The sequence below is a fragment of the Neopelma chrysocephalum genome, unplaced genomic scaffold (assembly GCF_003984885.1).
Source record: "Neopelma chrysocephalum unplaced genomic scaffold, ASM398488v2 Primary Assembly neopelma1_59, whole genome shotgun sequence".
Classification (NCBI taxonomy): Eukaryota; Metazoa; Chordata; class Aves; order Passeriformes; family Pipridae; genus Neopelma; species Neopelma chrysocephalum.
Genome location: NW_020897714.1, coordinates 30,569,168 through 30,587,547, shown reverse-complemented (window position 1 = coordinate 30,587,547; position 18,380 = coordinate 30,569,168).

Here is an 18,380-nt window from a genome sequence, read left to right as displayed (position 1 = left end):
GCCACTGACCAGGGTGGGTATTTGCTCTCTTGTAATTATTTTAATGGTCATGATTTCATCAGTGGATGAACTGACAGACAGCAGACCTGAGGTTAAGGCAACACCAGTCTAAAGCATCTAGAGAGAGAGTATTCAAGCCCAGACTGCCACGGCCTTGTGAGGGCAATGAGAAACAAGAGCTGTCTCTGCATGTGCAGGCAAGGACAAACAGAGGTTTTGGACATCTCTATTAGAAAGTCCTTGCCCCTCTGAATGCCTTCTCTTTTGTTATAACCAGTTACCAAGTGAGAGAAACCAACTGATGTGTGGTTCATCAAAGCCACTGGAATTGCAGCAGGTGCAGCCTTGCAGTGACTCTGGTTTCAGAGCACTCTGTGCTGCTCCCAGGCTCTTCCTGGAGAGATCTCCCCACCCTCCCGCAGCTTCTGGTCCCTTGGCAGGCCTGCACATGAATCAGTAACTTACTGACCTCTTCAACACAGTTTTGGATATCCTCAGTTCGCCTTAACCATGAGCACCAACAGTTCCCTTTAACATACACGACGTGCACACAAAACCCTTTCCCTTGAAAGCACATCTGCCAGGATCATCTCCTCTGCCCACAATTCAAACCATGTTATTTCCATCTTTAAATATTCGAAACAAAAAAATCACTTAAACGTATGATTTACCTAAAATGTGTGTTTAGGCCCAGGACTTCTGAAGTTCACCTTGTTCCAGATGGCTTTGCAGAGACAAGGTCCAAAGCTTTCCACAAGCTTCTGTTTTACAGCATTGAGTCCAAGTACCATTTGGGTTTAGGATGAAGTCCTCAGTGTATTAAATACATTTTTTAAATTGTCAATGATTTCAACAGAACAAATATTGGCATTTTGTTTATAAGTTGCGTGCTTCAGAGAAATCTTTTTTTCTCCCCCTTCCTAACTAAAGGTCAGGAAGCAAACTGAAGCTTCTGAACAGACGTGTAAAATTTTCTTATCACTTGTAGTCCACAGTGACTATGTCAGAACATGACAGAAGTAAGATGTATAATATTCATGTTAAAAATAGGCCTCAACAAAAAAAGTAAGTCTTTCCATGCGTTAAGTTGGCAGTGTTTGTCACTCCCATTTTTTGCAATGGTACGAATAGCATTGGTCTGTATCTACTCTACTGGTCAGTAACTATTTGTAGCATTGGGGTGCAGAGTTCATTTACTCTTTCGCAAACAAAACCCCACCTATGACCTACTGATCCAGTATTCCAGGACTTGGTTCATGATTGGAGTAGATTCTCAAAGCTAACTCTTCTTAAAATGTTTCCGTCTGTGACTCTTTGTGGAGAATGCCAGTTACTAGTACTGTACTCTGGCAACTACAGCTCCAATTTCTACAATTCCAGCTTTCCAATGTTTTAGAGATTAAAGTATTAACAGAGAGGAGTTTACAATTAATAAGTGCCAGGGGCACAAAAAAAGAAGCAAAGCACATCTCTAAAAAGAAAACATTTATAAAATGGTGTATACACCATCACTTGGGCATGCTGAGTCCCAAAAGCAACACAAAGAGACAGAGTTTGTTTTCCTTTTCTTCTACAAAACTACAATGAAGTGATAATGATCTCAGGAGTGTGTGTGTGTGTGTTTATTCCATCTTTGGCCCATTTGATGTGGTTTTGGCCTAAGAAAAAGTTAGAGGCTAAATGTATTTTAAGTGGGCTAAACCCAAGATAAACACATGTCCCTGAGGTCATTATTTCCATTAGATGACAGCTTGCATAAAATACCAAAAGCATTGTAAAAACAGTGTAAACTTTAAAAATATATTCTTTCACAGGCCAGCACATCTTTTAGAAAGTGTATACTGTTTCTAAGCAATTGTTTCTTCTATTGTCAAAGTTTCTTCTTCAGGAACAGAGAAACCAAAGTTTATTTGGACTTTGGCTATGCATGAGATAGTCTGGGCTTTGTAAATCCTACACATAGCACTGGAAAATGCAAACAGTGTATCCAAGCAGCAATCATGCTCATCATGCTCATAATAACTGTGTACATAGAAATATCTATCAGCTGCACTACAACTTCAAAGATTTGATCTACATGAGGAGGATTGTCAGTGCTTTAGAAACCATGCTAGGACTTGATTATGGATACACAAGCAATTTAATGGACAAAATCCATTCTTGTAACCAAGAAAACTGCATTAGTACAGTTTTGTCTTGCTTTTTGATACGTATTCTGAGGGGAGTGTTGAGCAGGGAGCCAATAAAGCTGTTTGAAAAATGCCCTTCTTCCTCCACAGGTAAGTCAGAGGAGCAGGGAGGTCTTTCCTGGTGCTCCAGCTTCCCCCTGAAGCTTCGGATTGTGCTTGCAAAGTTTGTCAATAGAGGGTTTATTGATTCACTCCCCACCCCAACCATCTTTTCCTTCTCAGTTCCCCCAGATACAAAACTAGCAGGCTTTCTACTGTTTGCACTTGAGCAAAGCCATCCTGCTGATACCCCAAGTATGTTGTAGAGGGTCAGAGTTTGGAATCTGTTTTCCAAATAGAAGGCTAGTGATGCAAAGATTCACTTTTGGGGAAAGAATAATATAACCCCCTCCAAAATAATGTTTTTTCTCCCCTTCTTTTTAACCCCCTAATTCTGCAGATCCTCTAGTTACCCAGGTGTTCTTTGTTCTCATGTTCTGTATTCTGAAAATCAAAAAGAACTGCAAAATTTTATATTTCTTTTCCCAAAATTGTTTTGCCAAATAGAGGGTTGAATTGAAAGATGCAAGTATTTCACTGTTCCCAGCAACCAAACCAATTTGGGAGGCATTGTGCCTTCAAGATGTCAGTTGTGCTGCAGTTCATTTACAACTTCTCTTTCCCAGCCACTCACAACAGAAAAAAGTGAAAAGCTAAAGTTTTTAATCAATGAGCATGTTACAAGACAAAAGTATAGCTGAGTCTCAATCCACACCTGGGTTTCATCTGTTTTCAGTCTGCCCCCTTCTTCTCAGTCCTGTCAGAGTTTAACATGGTCCACAATGTTTCCCCTTGGTAATATTATCACCTTACTGTTGGTTTAGGCAAAAGGCAGTAATTTTTTAACCTTCCCTGAGTGACATAAGGAAGAATTTTCTGAATAGGAGGCAGGAAAGCAAAGAGAAGAGAGTTTCTAACAATACCATCACTTTGTTCTTGAATGCAACTTTCCTAAAATCAGCTTTGGGTAAGCTTGTGTTTATGGCAGTCCAGAGGGCAGTAGACCATCCCAGCTAAGACTATTCTTCATTTTCTTTGGTTCACTCATCCTTTCAAAAATAATCAAATACTACTACACCATACTCTTAATAGCTTATCTTAGGCCAGGTAAAAAAGAGGTGACTTGCATCAAACGTGTGGATTAATTTGTGTAATGCCTGAAGTAGTTTTATGCAATTAGAGAATATAAATGCATTGTTATGAGTGAAATAGTGTTTGGGTTCTAGAAGGAATTTGAGGATTCAGATTGAAAGATTATGTGAGTGGCTTAGCAATACGACAAACATTGCTTACACAACCTTAAAAGGCTTAGAGCAGATTTCAATTTTGTCATTCCAGGAGAAATTTCTTCCATTATTCTTTGTTACAATCTGCTGAACTCTTATTAGCCTCAGTAAATCAACATTCACACTGAACTGGAATGATTTGCATGTAAATCTAATGTCGTCCCTTCCTTTATATGAGTACAGTTGGAGCTCTGTTCAAAGCAAGCAACAATCGCAGTGTTCATTTTCACTGTACCTACAGCTCAGCTCCTTCTGCACAGTTATAGACAGCAGTATGTTATTGCTCCAGTCCAAAAATACTGACCCTGGTAAAGAAATTTTGGGCGCTAATCATGTCAAGTTGTGATGAAGTGGCGAGTTACGGCTCAAAAATTTTCTTCCAAGTCCACCACTTTGGGTAACTGGCACCCTCTCTGTCACTGGTACTTATGATGGTGACAATTTCACTTGTGGGCTTGTTGTTTGGCCAGTTCTGGGATCCTGCCATAAAATATTCCTCCTGTCAGTGAATGGAAGGAACAAACATCTGCCTGTCTCTTGTGTTGGCAATTAAGAACAGAGACACGAACTGAAAAATGCAGAGAGAAAAAGAGAAAGAGCAGGGAAAAAAAAAGAGAAGGAAGAAGTAATTCAGTAGGGTATGCCATGTGTGGGACAGACAGCAGAAAATAGGGCAAATTGAACAAAGACAATGAAGAGAAAAGGAAATTTGATCTCTTACACCAGAGAAACTCCATTGACTTCAGTGTAGTAACCATGAACTCTGTCCAGACTTTTGTTTTCTTAGAAAACAATAAGGAGAGGTTCACAGAAAAAAAAAAGAAAAAAAAAAAAGAAAAGAAAAAGACAAGTTGAAGAACGTACACGGTGTTTAGAAAGGAGAAGGAAATTCTGATATAGGATAAAAAAGAACTCAAATGCTAATAACTGATGCAAAATACTCTTTCCCTCTCTCCTGCCCTGCTCCAGCTGTTTCTTCAAACTAACTACATCCAAGCAATATCCACTTATTGTTTTTGTTGTTTGGGTTTTTTTTTTTAATTCCCCAGCATTGCACAGGTACTTCCATATATTTAAATATTGCAAACATGGAAACAATAACTTTCCATTTTAGGAAGTGAAGGAAACCAGAGTTGCGATGCTGTTGTGAGCACACACTATTCTATTCAGGAACAGAAGTAGTGAGCCTACCCTCTTAAAACTTCTGCTAGCAGTTGCACATTTCTGAGGTGTTTGCATCCATAGTATTTTGGTTGCTAGGATTCCTGGCCCCCTTCCCCTCACTTCTCCCTCTCCCTCTCCTACTTATGAAATGACACTGAAAAGAAGGGAGGAGAGATGGTTTTAGAGCTTTGCTCTTATTTTCCATTCTCTTCTTTCCATGTCTAGTTCTCCTAGAATGGCAACAGCCAGGCACACTTTTTTGTTTCTGAAACAGTCCCATTCTGTGTCTTTCCAGCAATACCCATATTTTTGTCTTTATTGGTGTTTCTCTAATTTCTCAATTTCTTTTTACGGTCTGATCTTTATAGTATCTTCCTCTGACTTTTTTGTAAAAAAATATACGATTGTGTTTAAACTTCATCTTTTTCTCCCTCTTTTTTTTTTAAGGACTAAAATATGCAGGGACGAATAAGAACGCCTTTGAATAAAAGGCTAATTACACTTATATAACGTTACATTTCCTGCATTGAATTTGCATACTACATCAATAGTTTTCAGAACACTTCCAAGAAATAACAAAGAAAAGAACAAGAACAGTCTATGCCAAGAACATCCCTAAAGAAAAAAACAGCCATTCTTTTTGAATACTAAGAAAACAGTGTTTTACTGCTCAGAGCTCACGATATCCTCCCTCATTTGTAAAATATCTGCAAGCTGTAAACTATCTGCCCTGGCAGAGGATTCACAAATCACAACAATTACCTGCTTCTTTTGGATATTGAATCAGCTAATTACCCACCAAAGGTTGGATTGGACATCTGCTACCTGACTTATTTTAGTATCCACCACAGAGAGCTTCTTGGCAAAGGTTTTCAGCTTTTCCCCTCACCCACCTCTCAATAGGAGAATGGGAAATTATTTGGATACCATCACTAACCATTAAGTAAAAGTAGGATACTCTGGCCTAGGGTACCTGATCCCTGGGTGACCGATGGGATTTCTCCATGCTTCAGGCCAAAATGAATATTAATGCAGGTGGAAGAAAAGTAAATGAGAGAAAGAAAGAAGTGAGGGAGAAGGGGAAAAGAGGTGGAGAAATAGTCAATTAGGCTTCTAGTGGGCTGGAAAACAAATAACCAGTAGCCCCTAATGTAATATAAATTACAGTTTGGCAAGCACTGGGGATGAATCACAACATCTGGCATCCTAGGTGTTACTGTTTACCTAAACTACCAATAGCATCTGTGCAAGCAAGTCCTGCCAGTACCATTGCCTAGTATCATCTTTTATGTTGGGAAATGAGTGTAAAAATGTTATACAAGGCTCTGTTAAACATCCACTTCTGAAACTCTGGGCCAGAACTTCCTCCCCAAGGAGTAAATGCATCCATGTGTAGGCAAGGGGCACTCCCCTGAAATCATAGGAAGTTCCACCCACTGAGACGAAGGATGGATTTGGTAATAAAGGTTTCTGCTGCTTAAATTAATTATATGTACAAAGCCAGTGACTTGTGGTAACACCAGGATAGGACCAGGTATCCTGACTATGACCCCAATATAGACACCAAAAATATTCCCTTCCTGGTTTCTGTTTGAGTATACCAAGCCTAATGCTCCAGCTACATTAATTCTCTAAATTTTTATCTAATTATTTAACATAAATTTAGAGTGACAACACAAAACAAGAGGCTGATTTCTTCACATGGGGACCATGTCCACCATAAAACCTATTATTCACATTGAGACAAAAATGGGATCTGGCCTAACTACATTTCTAGCTTTCCAAGATACCAGAAAACATAGAACAATGAAACCTAAATGGGTAATTTTCCCTGGCATAAGAATTAGAACCAGAATGACATTGGTCTAACGTTATAAAAGATCAAGGCAAAACACTGACTATATTTTGCTGGGACTGGCATATTCTGCTTTTGCATTTCATTGAAACCCACTCTTAAAGTAGGATTCAAAATTGTGCTTTCAGCTCCAGAGGTCTCCAGATGAATTTTTTGTAAGCCTAGTCATTTTCTTATTAACCAGAAAGAAAATGATAGGCCCCATTATGAAGTCCTGGAACGATTTCATTAATTATGTGGCCACCTACCAGGCTCAGTAGATATTAAGTATCTGTTCCACTAGGAAATAGACAGAGATACTTTGATAACTTTTAAGCATATTCTCACATATTTTGCAATTTACATTGCAAAACATCTTCTAGAATTATCCCTAATGAAGTAATTGTGAAATACAACACCTATTCTTAAAAAGAAAGGGTATGGGTGGGGAGGAGCAACCATCCAAGAGGGGATGTGTCATTCTGCTGCATGTTGAAAGCATCTGAAACAAATTCTGCATGGCCAGCTCTGCTGTTACAGTTGTAGACAAATCACTGTATTTCTCATTGCTTCTCTCTTCCACAGAAAGTTTCTGTAGGAAATGAGTTTATGCATTGGTTACTCCTGGGATTAAGGTTTCCCCTGACTATGAGTCTATATGGCATCACCTATTATACAGTGTTACACAGCATAGCACTGCATCAACAGCCTCTGAAACCATTGCAAAATAAAGATGATGTTGGGTGTGGTAGTGAACTATGACTATTTAAATGTCAGCGTTAACTAATTTCACCTTCAGGAGCAATTAGAAAACCATTGATTCAAGATGCAGGATTGAATGTTGCAGAGGGAACATTTGGGTTTTATCAGTTCCCACAGGACCAGAAAAGTGCCTTTTGGCCTAAAGCAAATGAAAGAGAACATGCCATCCAGGGGAACCTGAACATGCACTAGAAGTGGGCCCATGGGAATCTCAGGAGGTTTACTAAGACCACATGCAAAGTGCTGCATCTGGGTTGGGACAACCCTTGGTATCAGTTCAGGCTGAGGATGAACAGACCAAGAGCAGCCCCACCAAGAAGGACTTGGGGGTGCTGATGGATGAGAGGCTGGACATGACACAGCCACGTGTCCTGGCAGCCCAGAAACCAACTGTGTCCTGAGCTGCATCCAAAGCAGGATTCTGCCACTCTGCTCTGGTGAAACTTCACCTGCAGTGCTGCACCCAGAAGCTACATCCTGCTCTCCTTGGCATAGGAAGCACATGGACCTGTTGGGGCAAGTCCAGAGGAGGGACATCAAGTTGATTACAGGCATGAGGAAAGATTGAGAGAATTGGGATTATCCAGCCTGGAAATGAGAAGGGTTCCAGTACCTGCAGGGAGCCTACAAGAAAAATGGAGAGAGACTATTTATAAGGGCCTGGAGTGACAGGACAAGGGGGGATGGATTAAAACTGAAAGAAGATAGTTTAAATTAAATATTAGGAAGAAATTCTTTACTGTGAGGGTGGTGAGGTACTGGAACAAGTTGGCCAGAGAAGTTGTGGATGCCCTATCCCAGGAAGTATTCAAGGTTATGTTGGATGGGGCTCTGAGCAACCTGGTCCAACGGAAGGAGTCCCTGCTCACAGGAAGCAGGTTGGAACTGGATGATCTTTACAGTCACTTCCAGTCTAAGTCATTCTACAATTCTATGACATGTGCCAGGTGTCCAGAAGTTAAATTATCTCACAAACTGGATATAATGAATCTAAAGTGCATCTTATGACTTTTTTCCTGCTGAAAAGTTTTACAGTGCAGACATGCATTATCATAACAAAGTTCCATGGCAGGTTGAAAATGTAGAGAGCACATTTAAAAAATTGCATTTGATAATGTAAACTGCAAGGTTTACTGGCACCAATTGTATTATTCATGTACATATTTAATTCAGTAAAAAGGAACTGAACCTGAATTTATTTGTAGCTGCTATAGAACTCCCATTTTATCACAGGATTCCCCAGGGTGCCACAGGAACAAGAAGGTCTTGATGCAGAATTTAGATCTAGCCTCCACACAGCACACAGAGTACGTGAAGTGCAATCCAAGAGCAGGCAGCAAAGTGGATTCTTTCTCCATTTACACTACATTATTGAAGTTAACGATGCTGCACGCAGTCATACCTGCCTGAATCCAAAACCAGGCCAATGAACATAATTTAAGACCCTTTAATTTTGAAACAGAGCAACTAGCAACAAGCAAATGTATAGAGGCCTGAGGTGGTTTTAGACTTAGGACGCAAACCAGAAGTGGAGCTATCTATCCAGAGCTCACTCACCTTATTTGAGCCTCCTGCAGTTCTTCATTAATTTTGCATTTAGCTGAGGTTGCTATTGTTGAGAGTCATGAAACAAACTTCCTAAGTTAACCTAAAATAATGAGCAAAGCACTATATTTGTCATACGAGTTTCTCAAGATGTGTGGAAAGGTACTTGCATTCAGATAGAGATTTAAATTAATGAACAATCATTTGCTCTCCTTTTATCAAGTAAACTGTAAGCGTTCGACCCTAGTAGTCACCTCCTGCTATAAACACATTTTCCAAGACCATTTCCAAGGCCTAGGAAGAGGACAAAAAAGCAAAAATGTGCTTCATTCCTTACTCAAGTAAAACACAATTTCATACTCTTTCCCACTCTTTCCTGTCTCCTGTCTCAAAGCAGAATTTCCTTGTCCAGCTGGTCAGAAAATGCCCATGTTCTTCTAACTCAGCTCCTTAGAAACTTTCTATGTGTTTTTAGTAGTAAAAGTTAGAGAAATAGGAAAAACGCTACAGAATTCCATTTTCTAAACACATACAGTCATTTCTTCCTTAACTTTGAGGAGTTTTGTAGACTTAAAAGGCAGAAAGACTAGCACATGATACAAAAAAGGCATTTAATCAGTCTTAATATTTTCAGGACAATATAAAATCTGTAATACAAGCATCAGAATAATCTTTCTAATTCAGACAGGATGGACAGAAAAAGACAGACGAAGTAGGACAAAACAACACTCCTCCTTACCAGGAGAAAATCTGGAAAAATCTATTTCTATTACTCCTTTTTTATCCTGTGTAGGACTTTTTTTTCCCAAGTCAGCTAAGTACTAATCTCCTCTGAGATCTGAGGAACTAAGAAATATGACTCACAAACATTTATCCTTCATTAACAAAAACATAAAAGAAAAGATTAATAAAAATTAGCCCTAACCTGCTGTTCAGCTTTAACTGTCACCTCAGGGGCTGACCACAGTCTCTTCTAATTACAGAGATGACTGGTTCAGGATCCCAGTCCCGAATCTAGAGGTTGTTTGCATTTTAAACCATTTAATAGTGAAGAATTAAAGGTGTACATCACCAGCTGGGAACAAGAGGGAGCAGGAGAGCTTGGTAAAGCTTGGGCAGTGAAATGGCTGGTTCCTGCATAACACAGCACTCTGAAGAAAGAGATGGCCAGAGCAGAGGCCTGTGCATGATGCAGCCACTTTGCCAAGCAAGTGTAGCCACATCGGATTGCAGAGAGAAGCTGCCTTTCAGTCATGAAAATGGGCTTGTTATCTCTGTTGCCCTACATAAACAGTTTAGGGTTAGTCTGGCCCCAAATCCTGCTTCTAAGGCAAACAAGCTTCACATCACTTCTGGGTGTCCAGATCAAGACACCTGGTTCAAGTTTAGCATGCAAACAATCAGGCACCTAATATTTGTAGTCTCTTTGGAAACACTGGCAGACATCTCCACACAATTATTTTTTCAACTACAAATTACTATCAAATGCTTAATTCTTCCATAAGATTGTTTGAAATCTTCCACAACTGATGCTTTAAATGGCTTGAGTTTTTCGGTGGAAGGAGCTGTCATGTTCCTTGCCTCAACTGTACAGGTTGAGTCACCAACTTCACTTCCTCCATGACACTGTAAAACACCTATTCTTCCTCACATATTTCTCACAACAACGCATCAGGGTCCTTAAGCATATGACCACTGGTGAGTGGGACACAGTCTATGTTCAGCAGCGACAAGAGAGCAAGAAGTGTCATTGTCAGTCAAAAAGGCATCTCACTACAAACTGTGAAAGTTTGTGCCTATGCCGGGCACTGAGGGAGTCTGATCCTACAACAACCATTTCACTTTGGGGGGCCTGACGTCAGAAAATGACCCAAAACAGGAGAGTCTGTATTATGAGGTGACGTGAAAGAAAGAAAATGTAGGTGGGAATATGGGCATGTAACAAAGGAGGATGGGAATGTTTATTTATGAACTGAAGTCTGAAAAGAATAAACACATGAGAAGAATGGGAATAGTTTAGCAACAGCAAGGGGTGAACTAGAAGCAATATGATAAAAATAAGCAAAGGAAAAGTTTAGTCTGAATTGGAGGAAATATTTCTTAATGGGAAGGTACATTAGGCTGTGGAATAGCCTCCCCAGAGACACCTCAATTGCTTGAGTAATTTAAAACTAGATGAGACAAAACACTTGAGAATTCATTGAGGGAACAGTCATGCCCTGCCATTATCTAATAGGTGTTTTCCATCTCTAACTTGTGTGATTCAACTGACATTAATTGCCATTAGGGTGTGAATCAAAATAAAATACAACCCCTAAACGTTACCAGACATCACAGTGATCAGTTTTCCTGTTACTGCTTTTCAGCAAAATGAAAGAAAGTAACAATAACTTTAGAGACCCAAGTGTCACAATTAGTTACAGCAAATTTATGTCACGCTAAGAAATATTTTTAGAGTAATTCCATTCTGGTCTTTTGCGCTGACAGCTAAAATCTGTAACACCTACAAAAGTGCCTCTCAGTTGAGAGGTTCCGGGTGCTCCACAAAGAGCAACTGAATCAAACCAAATGATCTGAGATAGGAGTAAAGAAACTATTTTCCTTTGAGAACTATGTCTTGAACATGGGGAAGGAAGACTAAGGTTTTCAAGTATCATTAAAAAAAAGTCAGTTCTGGAAAGGACTGATTACGCCAAGGATATTTCTCCATATTCTGACTACTGGTGTATTTAATCTCCACCTCTCCAGTACACATTTGAAGTTACATGCTGCACTGAATTTCTATAATGTTTTTAAGTTACTTTACTTACAATTTTTGCCATATCTTCTACTATAGCTATAATGCAAGAATTCTTTTTCCTTAGTGTAATCAGTTCTTTATGTTAGCTTAGGTCTACTCTCACAGAAGTCAGAAGAATAAATCATTAAACTAAGGCTTATCGTCCATACGCAAGATTACTACTGGATGTTTTGAAATATTTAATATTTCAAAATATTTAATTGAAATATTTAATATTTCAAAAGCAGTGTCTGTTCAAGCTAGTCGGTAAATTTTATTTTAGAAGCAAAGGTAATAGTTTATAATTTCCAGAATTAAGGATGGCGAAACATCTTGAAAATTCCAGCAAAGCACTGTGGTGTGCTGTGCAGAGGAAACTTTTGCCCATTTTAGGAATGGAGAAACAGAAGAGAATATCAGTAATGCGCCAAGGATCACTCTATAAGGAAAAGGAACAAAAAATTCATCCATTCAGATACTCATCCTAGCAAAGTTTGATTCCCATATGTCCCTAGAACCCAGCCCTAAAGTCTTTACTGTGAGTAAGTGAGGGAAGCAGCCAAGCCCCAGTGCAACCACAAAGCATAGGAAGGAACTCCAGAGCAAATGCTCCCAATCAGAGGAGCCCTGTGCTGCCATTTCATAGACTGATGGAGAAATAGTGGAAAGGAGCAGAGAGGCATTTGTGTTAACAGGGGACTTACACCACGAAGTGAAGAATATCTGCAAACTGTAAAAGCACAAAGACCTTTTAGGTCAAGTAATTTGGTGTGAATCCATCTGGGGAGTGGTCACCCAAATGGACAACAATAGCTTCCAGCGCTGGGCTACAAAAGTTTTATGGAGTTCTCTTTTCTCCCTTCCAAATAATGCCAATTTTTAAGCAATGACTCATGTTTGTGAGTTTGAAAAATTAACACACTGAGCACCAGAAGTTTGATTTTTGATGGTTTCAGTGTAGGGCTTGAGGTAACAGATCAGTAGAAATTATAGAATGCCCTGGGTTGGAAGCAACCTTAAAGATCATCTAGTTCCAGACCCCTGCCAGGGGCAGGGACACCTTCTACTTATAATAGTATGCTCAGAGCCCCGACCGACATGATCTTGAACACTTCCAGGGATGGGGCAGCCACAACTGCTCTGGGCAACTTGTTCCATTGCCTCACCACCATCACAGTGAAGAATTCCTTCCTAATACCCTATCTAAACTCACTCTCTGTCAATTTGAAGCCATTCCACCTTGTCCTGTCACTCCAGGCCCTTCTACATAGTCTCCCTCCATATTTCTTGCAGGCTCCCTTCAGGTACTGGAAGGCTGCAGAAAGGTCACCCCAAAGCCTTCTCTTTTCCAGGCTGGACAATCCCACTTCTTTCAGCCTTTCCTCATAGGAGAGGTGATCCATTCCCCTACTCAACTTGGTGGTCTCCTCTGGGCTCGCTCCAACAAGTCCATGTCCTCCTGTCCTATGCTGAGGACCCCACAGCTGGATGCAGCACCGCAGATGAGTCTGTTTGCTCAGGATTTTTAAATTTTCGTTGAAATTTTCATTGACCCACTCTATCTACAATGGAAGTGCACAATGTGGTCAAGAATATTCTACCAGAAAATGCACTCTCACGTAGCCAACTAAATAAATTTCATGCCTTCTAGTGAACCCTACTCAGACAGTTTTAATGTCCTATGTCTTTTCTGACTTGGAGCAAATCTGAACCAGCAAAAGAAAGTCTCATGCAGTTAATAATGAACCACCTGAGCCACTCAGTTCCGTCTTGATGCAAATTTACATTTTTAGGAGCCATTAGAGGTATTTAAATAACCTTTGTTCTCTGAAGGGCTCTCTCTGAGCCATCCATGCCATACAAGGCACCCCACATTGAAAGTCGACTCTTTGACCTTTTATTCTCAGGCTGGGGAATGAGACATGCCATGCACTCATAGGCTCTGCCCCTGGGCACTACTCTGGGTAAGTTACTTGGACAGCACCTCTTGCCAGCTGATTCACAGAGTGGAATCTGCATAAGCTCTTGAAAAGAAATGCTCATTAATATTCCTAGCCAGAGGCAAGTGTGCTACAGCTCAGTGAGAGGAAGGGTCAGGGAAAGGGAAAAAAAAAAAAGGAGTAAAAAGAAGGGAAAATAATCGAAGGCCTCATAGAACAAGTCAATACCCCAAGACAAGTGGTGCCTTTGTTGACGGAAGAAGAACAGACCATTCTGCTCTAGGAAGAACTATGCAAATAGACTGGAAACAAGGAGATATTCCCTATTCTATTTTTATCAATAACCCAAGAGTATCAGACAGACTGCGACAGCTCCTTCCCCTAGGACACTTGAACAATTTAATGGAACCAAACAAAAGGACTGGGGACTTCCACGGAGCACCCGCCCTCCTTTAGTCAACAAAGCAGTTGCAAAAACTCCACATTCAGCTCAAAGCATTCTAGGGCTGTGTTCCCTTTCCTCAGTATGCTCTCTTCTTCTGTTTGCCATCTCCTGTTCCCCTCCCCATGCTCCATCCCTGGAATTATGCTTCTCTTCAGCTATGGAAATTTCCATCTCACTACAGTAAAATGCAGGGATTTTGCTAGTACAGGGATTCATAAAAAGGTTACAACAGTACATATGTTTTTATCTGAAAACAGGAATTGCCTGCCATTCTCCTCCCCCACTTCAAGAAAAATACAAAAAATAGAAAAGAGGTGGTTATGTTATAGTTATTCATTTTCTTTTGATCTAAGTGATATATCACTTTTCCTATTAGGATTTAATTTGCTTTAGCATGAAGAGATCAGCAAGTGAGTTCTGTTTTAATTAGACAGGTACTAAACAGTTTGATAGTAATTTGAATACTGACAAGCTGGAGTGCTCACTGGTCCATGAACAGAAATGATATTATAGTGTTCAACCTGCTTGAAGAGAAAAAGTCCCCTGAATATTTTACAGGCAAGAGGAAAACAGAGAAGAAAGTTGTCCTGAACGGTGAGATGAAACATGGGCAATATGATGCCAAGGCTGACCCGTGAGCCACCTGCAAAATTTGTTAGCTACCTGTCTGTAGTTTCTGCTCCTTTGCAGGAGGCACGATTTAGCAACATTTAGTGCAGGCAGGTTACAGAGTCAGAACACAGAGCCTAGAAGGCTATCTCTCATAAACAAGATTTTGGAGCATCAGTGTAGATGCCAGTGCCCAAGAAGAATGAGTCATAAATGCGTCATAAAAGGCAGCTGCATGCACAGAAAGTGAGAAGCACATAAACGTGGAACTTGTGCAGGTAGGCCTGCTGCTCCTTCCCACAGCGCAGCCTTTGTGTGCTCCTTCAGAGTGTCCGCAGCTATTGCCTCCTCCTGCTTCACGCAATTTTTCCACTGGAGCTTTCTACCAGTAACACATTTATGACAGCAGGTTCCCTCACCAAATCTTTTGCCTCACGCAGCACATGCACCAGTTTGCTGGTGATTATTTCCTTAAAATGCAGACTTACCTAAAAGTCTTTCCTGGATTGCAGGAGACTCATCTCTTCACTCATCTCTCTTTTATTGCTCCTACAGGAGCTACTTCTTTCCTTCTCTGCCCTTCTTCAGGGAAATAGTGCTTCCAGGAGCAGAGTTCCTGGCCCAGCAAGCAAAGGCTCTGTTTTATATGAGGTTTCTCTATTACTGCTGTTCAAAAACTAGAACAAAAAGTAGTGCACTGGTGTTCTTCCTGAGCTAAACAGAAATACACATACATATATATATGTATAAATACACACATATATACAGACCTACCTTTCATCCCGAAGAAAGCTGGCATCTCCAGCTTCTAAACACAGAAACATGAGCCATTGTAAACAGTATTACCTCAGATATACCAGTCTCCACCAATAAACCACTAACCTGATCTGGGAGAGACTCTCAACTATTAAATACGCCCCTTGCAGTACAAGCTATTATCTTTCCTGTTATCATTTGCATAGGAAGAGATATTTCCCATGTCACTCAAGCAATGAGATGGGTAATATTAAAAATCCAACACCGGGGGGGAAAAAAAAAACCAAAAACAAAGCCCCAGTGAAAGTACTAATGCAATATAAAACATACTAGGCTAATGAAAGGCCTCCTCAAAAGATACCTAATAGCCCTGATCCTGCTTTTGTGGGCAGAAATGGAGAAGAACAAGTAGTTCTAACAGCCTGCTGTGGTACCAAGATTCACAAACTCCCCTTTAGCATTTTAAAAGAATGACACAACTTCTATCTTTAGGACTGAAAGCTAAAATTTCAAAGCTGCCAGAGTCTTTTAATTTCTTTGGGTTATGAATGTTTAACTCGTGCAAATTTCTTTGAAAGTCCCATTAAAATATTCAAAACTAGGAGCTGTTTGAAGATACCACATAACATTTGAGAGAGGCAGAGCTGCCTAGTGACTGGAAGAGGAGAGTAGAGCAGTCACCATTACTCATTTCCATTCAGGACTCTTGCCTGAATCACTGTGCATTCATAGGCAATATACCCTCATTTCCTCAGTTCATACACACATAAAATAACATTTTTTTCCTATTCTCTCAGAATTATATTGTAAGGCTTATTGAGTTATAATGTGTAAGGTTGTGTGTGTCTCACATAATCATCTGGATTTAAGCCAATCACTCAGATGGAGATCTGCATCATGTAATGCTGCTCTAAACTGCTCAGTCTGGGTAATAATGATTTCTGAATAATTAAGGAAGCAGCTTAAAAACCTTAATTTCCCTGTACTTCAGATTTACCTAGAAACTAAAAGCAAAGTACTGTTTACTTAGTTACTTTTCTCTCCCTCTCTATTAGTTGACCTTAGTAAACTCTTCATGTCCCTTCCTTTAGTTTTGTTGTTGAAATGCACCTTCCTTTGAAGTTAATTTTTCTTTGCTATTTAACACTGATGGTAGGCCCACTAAAAATCCTCTAGCTGACCCCAGCTTTTTGTCCAAAGCACTAATACATTGTATTGAATAAAATCAGGGGGAAAAAGCAATGCCAAGGAGAAAAGCAGACAGACAAATGCTTTGCTCAGTCGTCACTCAAACACAAGTTACAGGAGTATGTGCTGTTGCTTCTGCTATCATGTCCAGAGTTGCTGCAGTTCTGTACTGCAAACACATCTCCTAAAAAACAGCAGGGTTTCATGCTGGTTGCTGTAATAACTGTCTGACAAGCTGGCATGTTTGTAAGTGAGACAGATATTTATCTTCTGGCTTCATTAATCTGGTGTTGGTAAAATTTTAGAACACTCACAGTGGTTCAGTTCATCAAATGAATAGACAACAGTGACAGTATAGAGGAAGGGCGCTTATAAACATGTGTAATGACATATTTAAACACCAGTGAAGGTAGACAAGGATTGACTGTTTCACTTAATTATATGTCAATCATTTTAACTTCCGTGTTTCTAATACTAATTTTTCAACCCTGAGTTCCTCTCCTTTTGACTTTCCCATAAACTCTCCTTCTTTTTCCAAGTTCTCTTCTGCTTTTTAATTTGCTGGAGTTTTTGTTCCATCTCAATACAACCAGCTCAAGGTAAAATCTCATCTTCCCACTTTCTTCCTGTTCTCATCCCTGGAAAAGTCTGTCTCTCTATTTCTGATGCTGCCTCTATGTTGATTCTCACAACAAATTTCCCTTCTCCTGCCCTTTTCAGTGAGGAAAAGATATTGTGATGGAGACCCACATTTAAGAAATCCTGATCTTTCAGCTCACAGCATTTTAATATCCTGCCTACCTCACACTCTATTCAATTTACCACTTCTCCTAGTTTTTGCTTAGCTTTCTCTCCAGGTTCCCCTTTCCCTGCAAAATACCCTTGAGGAGTAGAAGTGTCTTCCAGCATCTCCCATTGCATTTTCCTGCAAGGACCACTTGTCTTATAGTGGCTGGAACAAAACTGTCAAATAGTAAAACTCGGGTAGATGGACAAAATTGACTACTTGTACTTTTTGTTTTATATCACTGATTTTGATGATTTAGAGCCCCCAGTTAGGCTCTTCTGCTGTCTAACACTCTCTCTGATTTTACTCTCCTGCAAATGTCAGTTTGAAATTGGATGGCAAATAAAAACTTCCAGACAACACTTGCCTTTAAAAGGAACTGCAGGAGTTTATTCCCAGTGTTTGCAATCCATCCAAAGATGAAAACCCATCTCCATCTTGCTTTCAAAAGTGAGTTGAAATTCAGTGGAGTGTAGACTCCTAAGAGCCTGAATCACTTTTGAAAACAGAATTTAGGAGCATTTGTGGTTTTTTTTAAAATATTACCCTCTTCAGTTTAGGGATCCTCTTTTTTTTTTCTGTCCTTTTTCATAGTCAAAACGTAAGTCAGACCTGTCATCAGTATGGCACAGCAAATAATATCAACACTCCTAAGCATTATTTTCCACTCTGCAATATTTAAACATGCAGAACTAATACTTCCAAACTGAGCTTTTAGCTGCAGACCTGTCAGACCCAAAGGTTTCTTCCTCAAAACAAAATGTTATTGTTACTCCGCTGTATATGTGTATGGTTCATCACTGATGATGGTATATATGTATGGTAAATCCCTTGATTTATCAGCACTACAAATGGCTCCTGTTGTTTTACTTGTGTGAACTAGGAGGTCCAAATTCAAATGAGTCAATCCAAAGGTTTCCTAAAAACTAAAATGGCCAACAATTAGGCTTGACTGAGTTCCTATCTCTGTGAAGCTTCCACCTAACATGGTAGTCCCCAGCTTATTTCTCATGGAGGTCCTGTGCTTGTAGCTGTCCTCACAGCAGAATCATCAAAC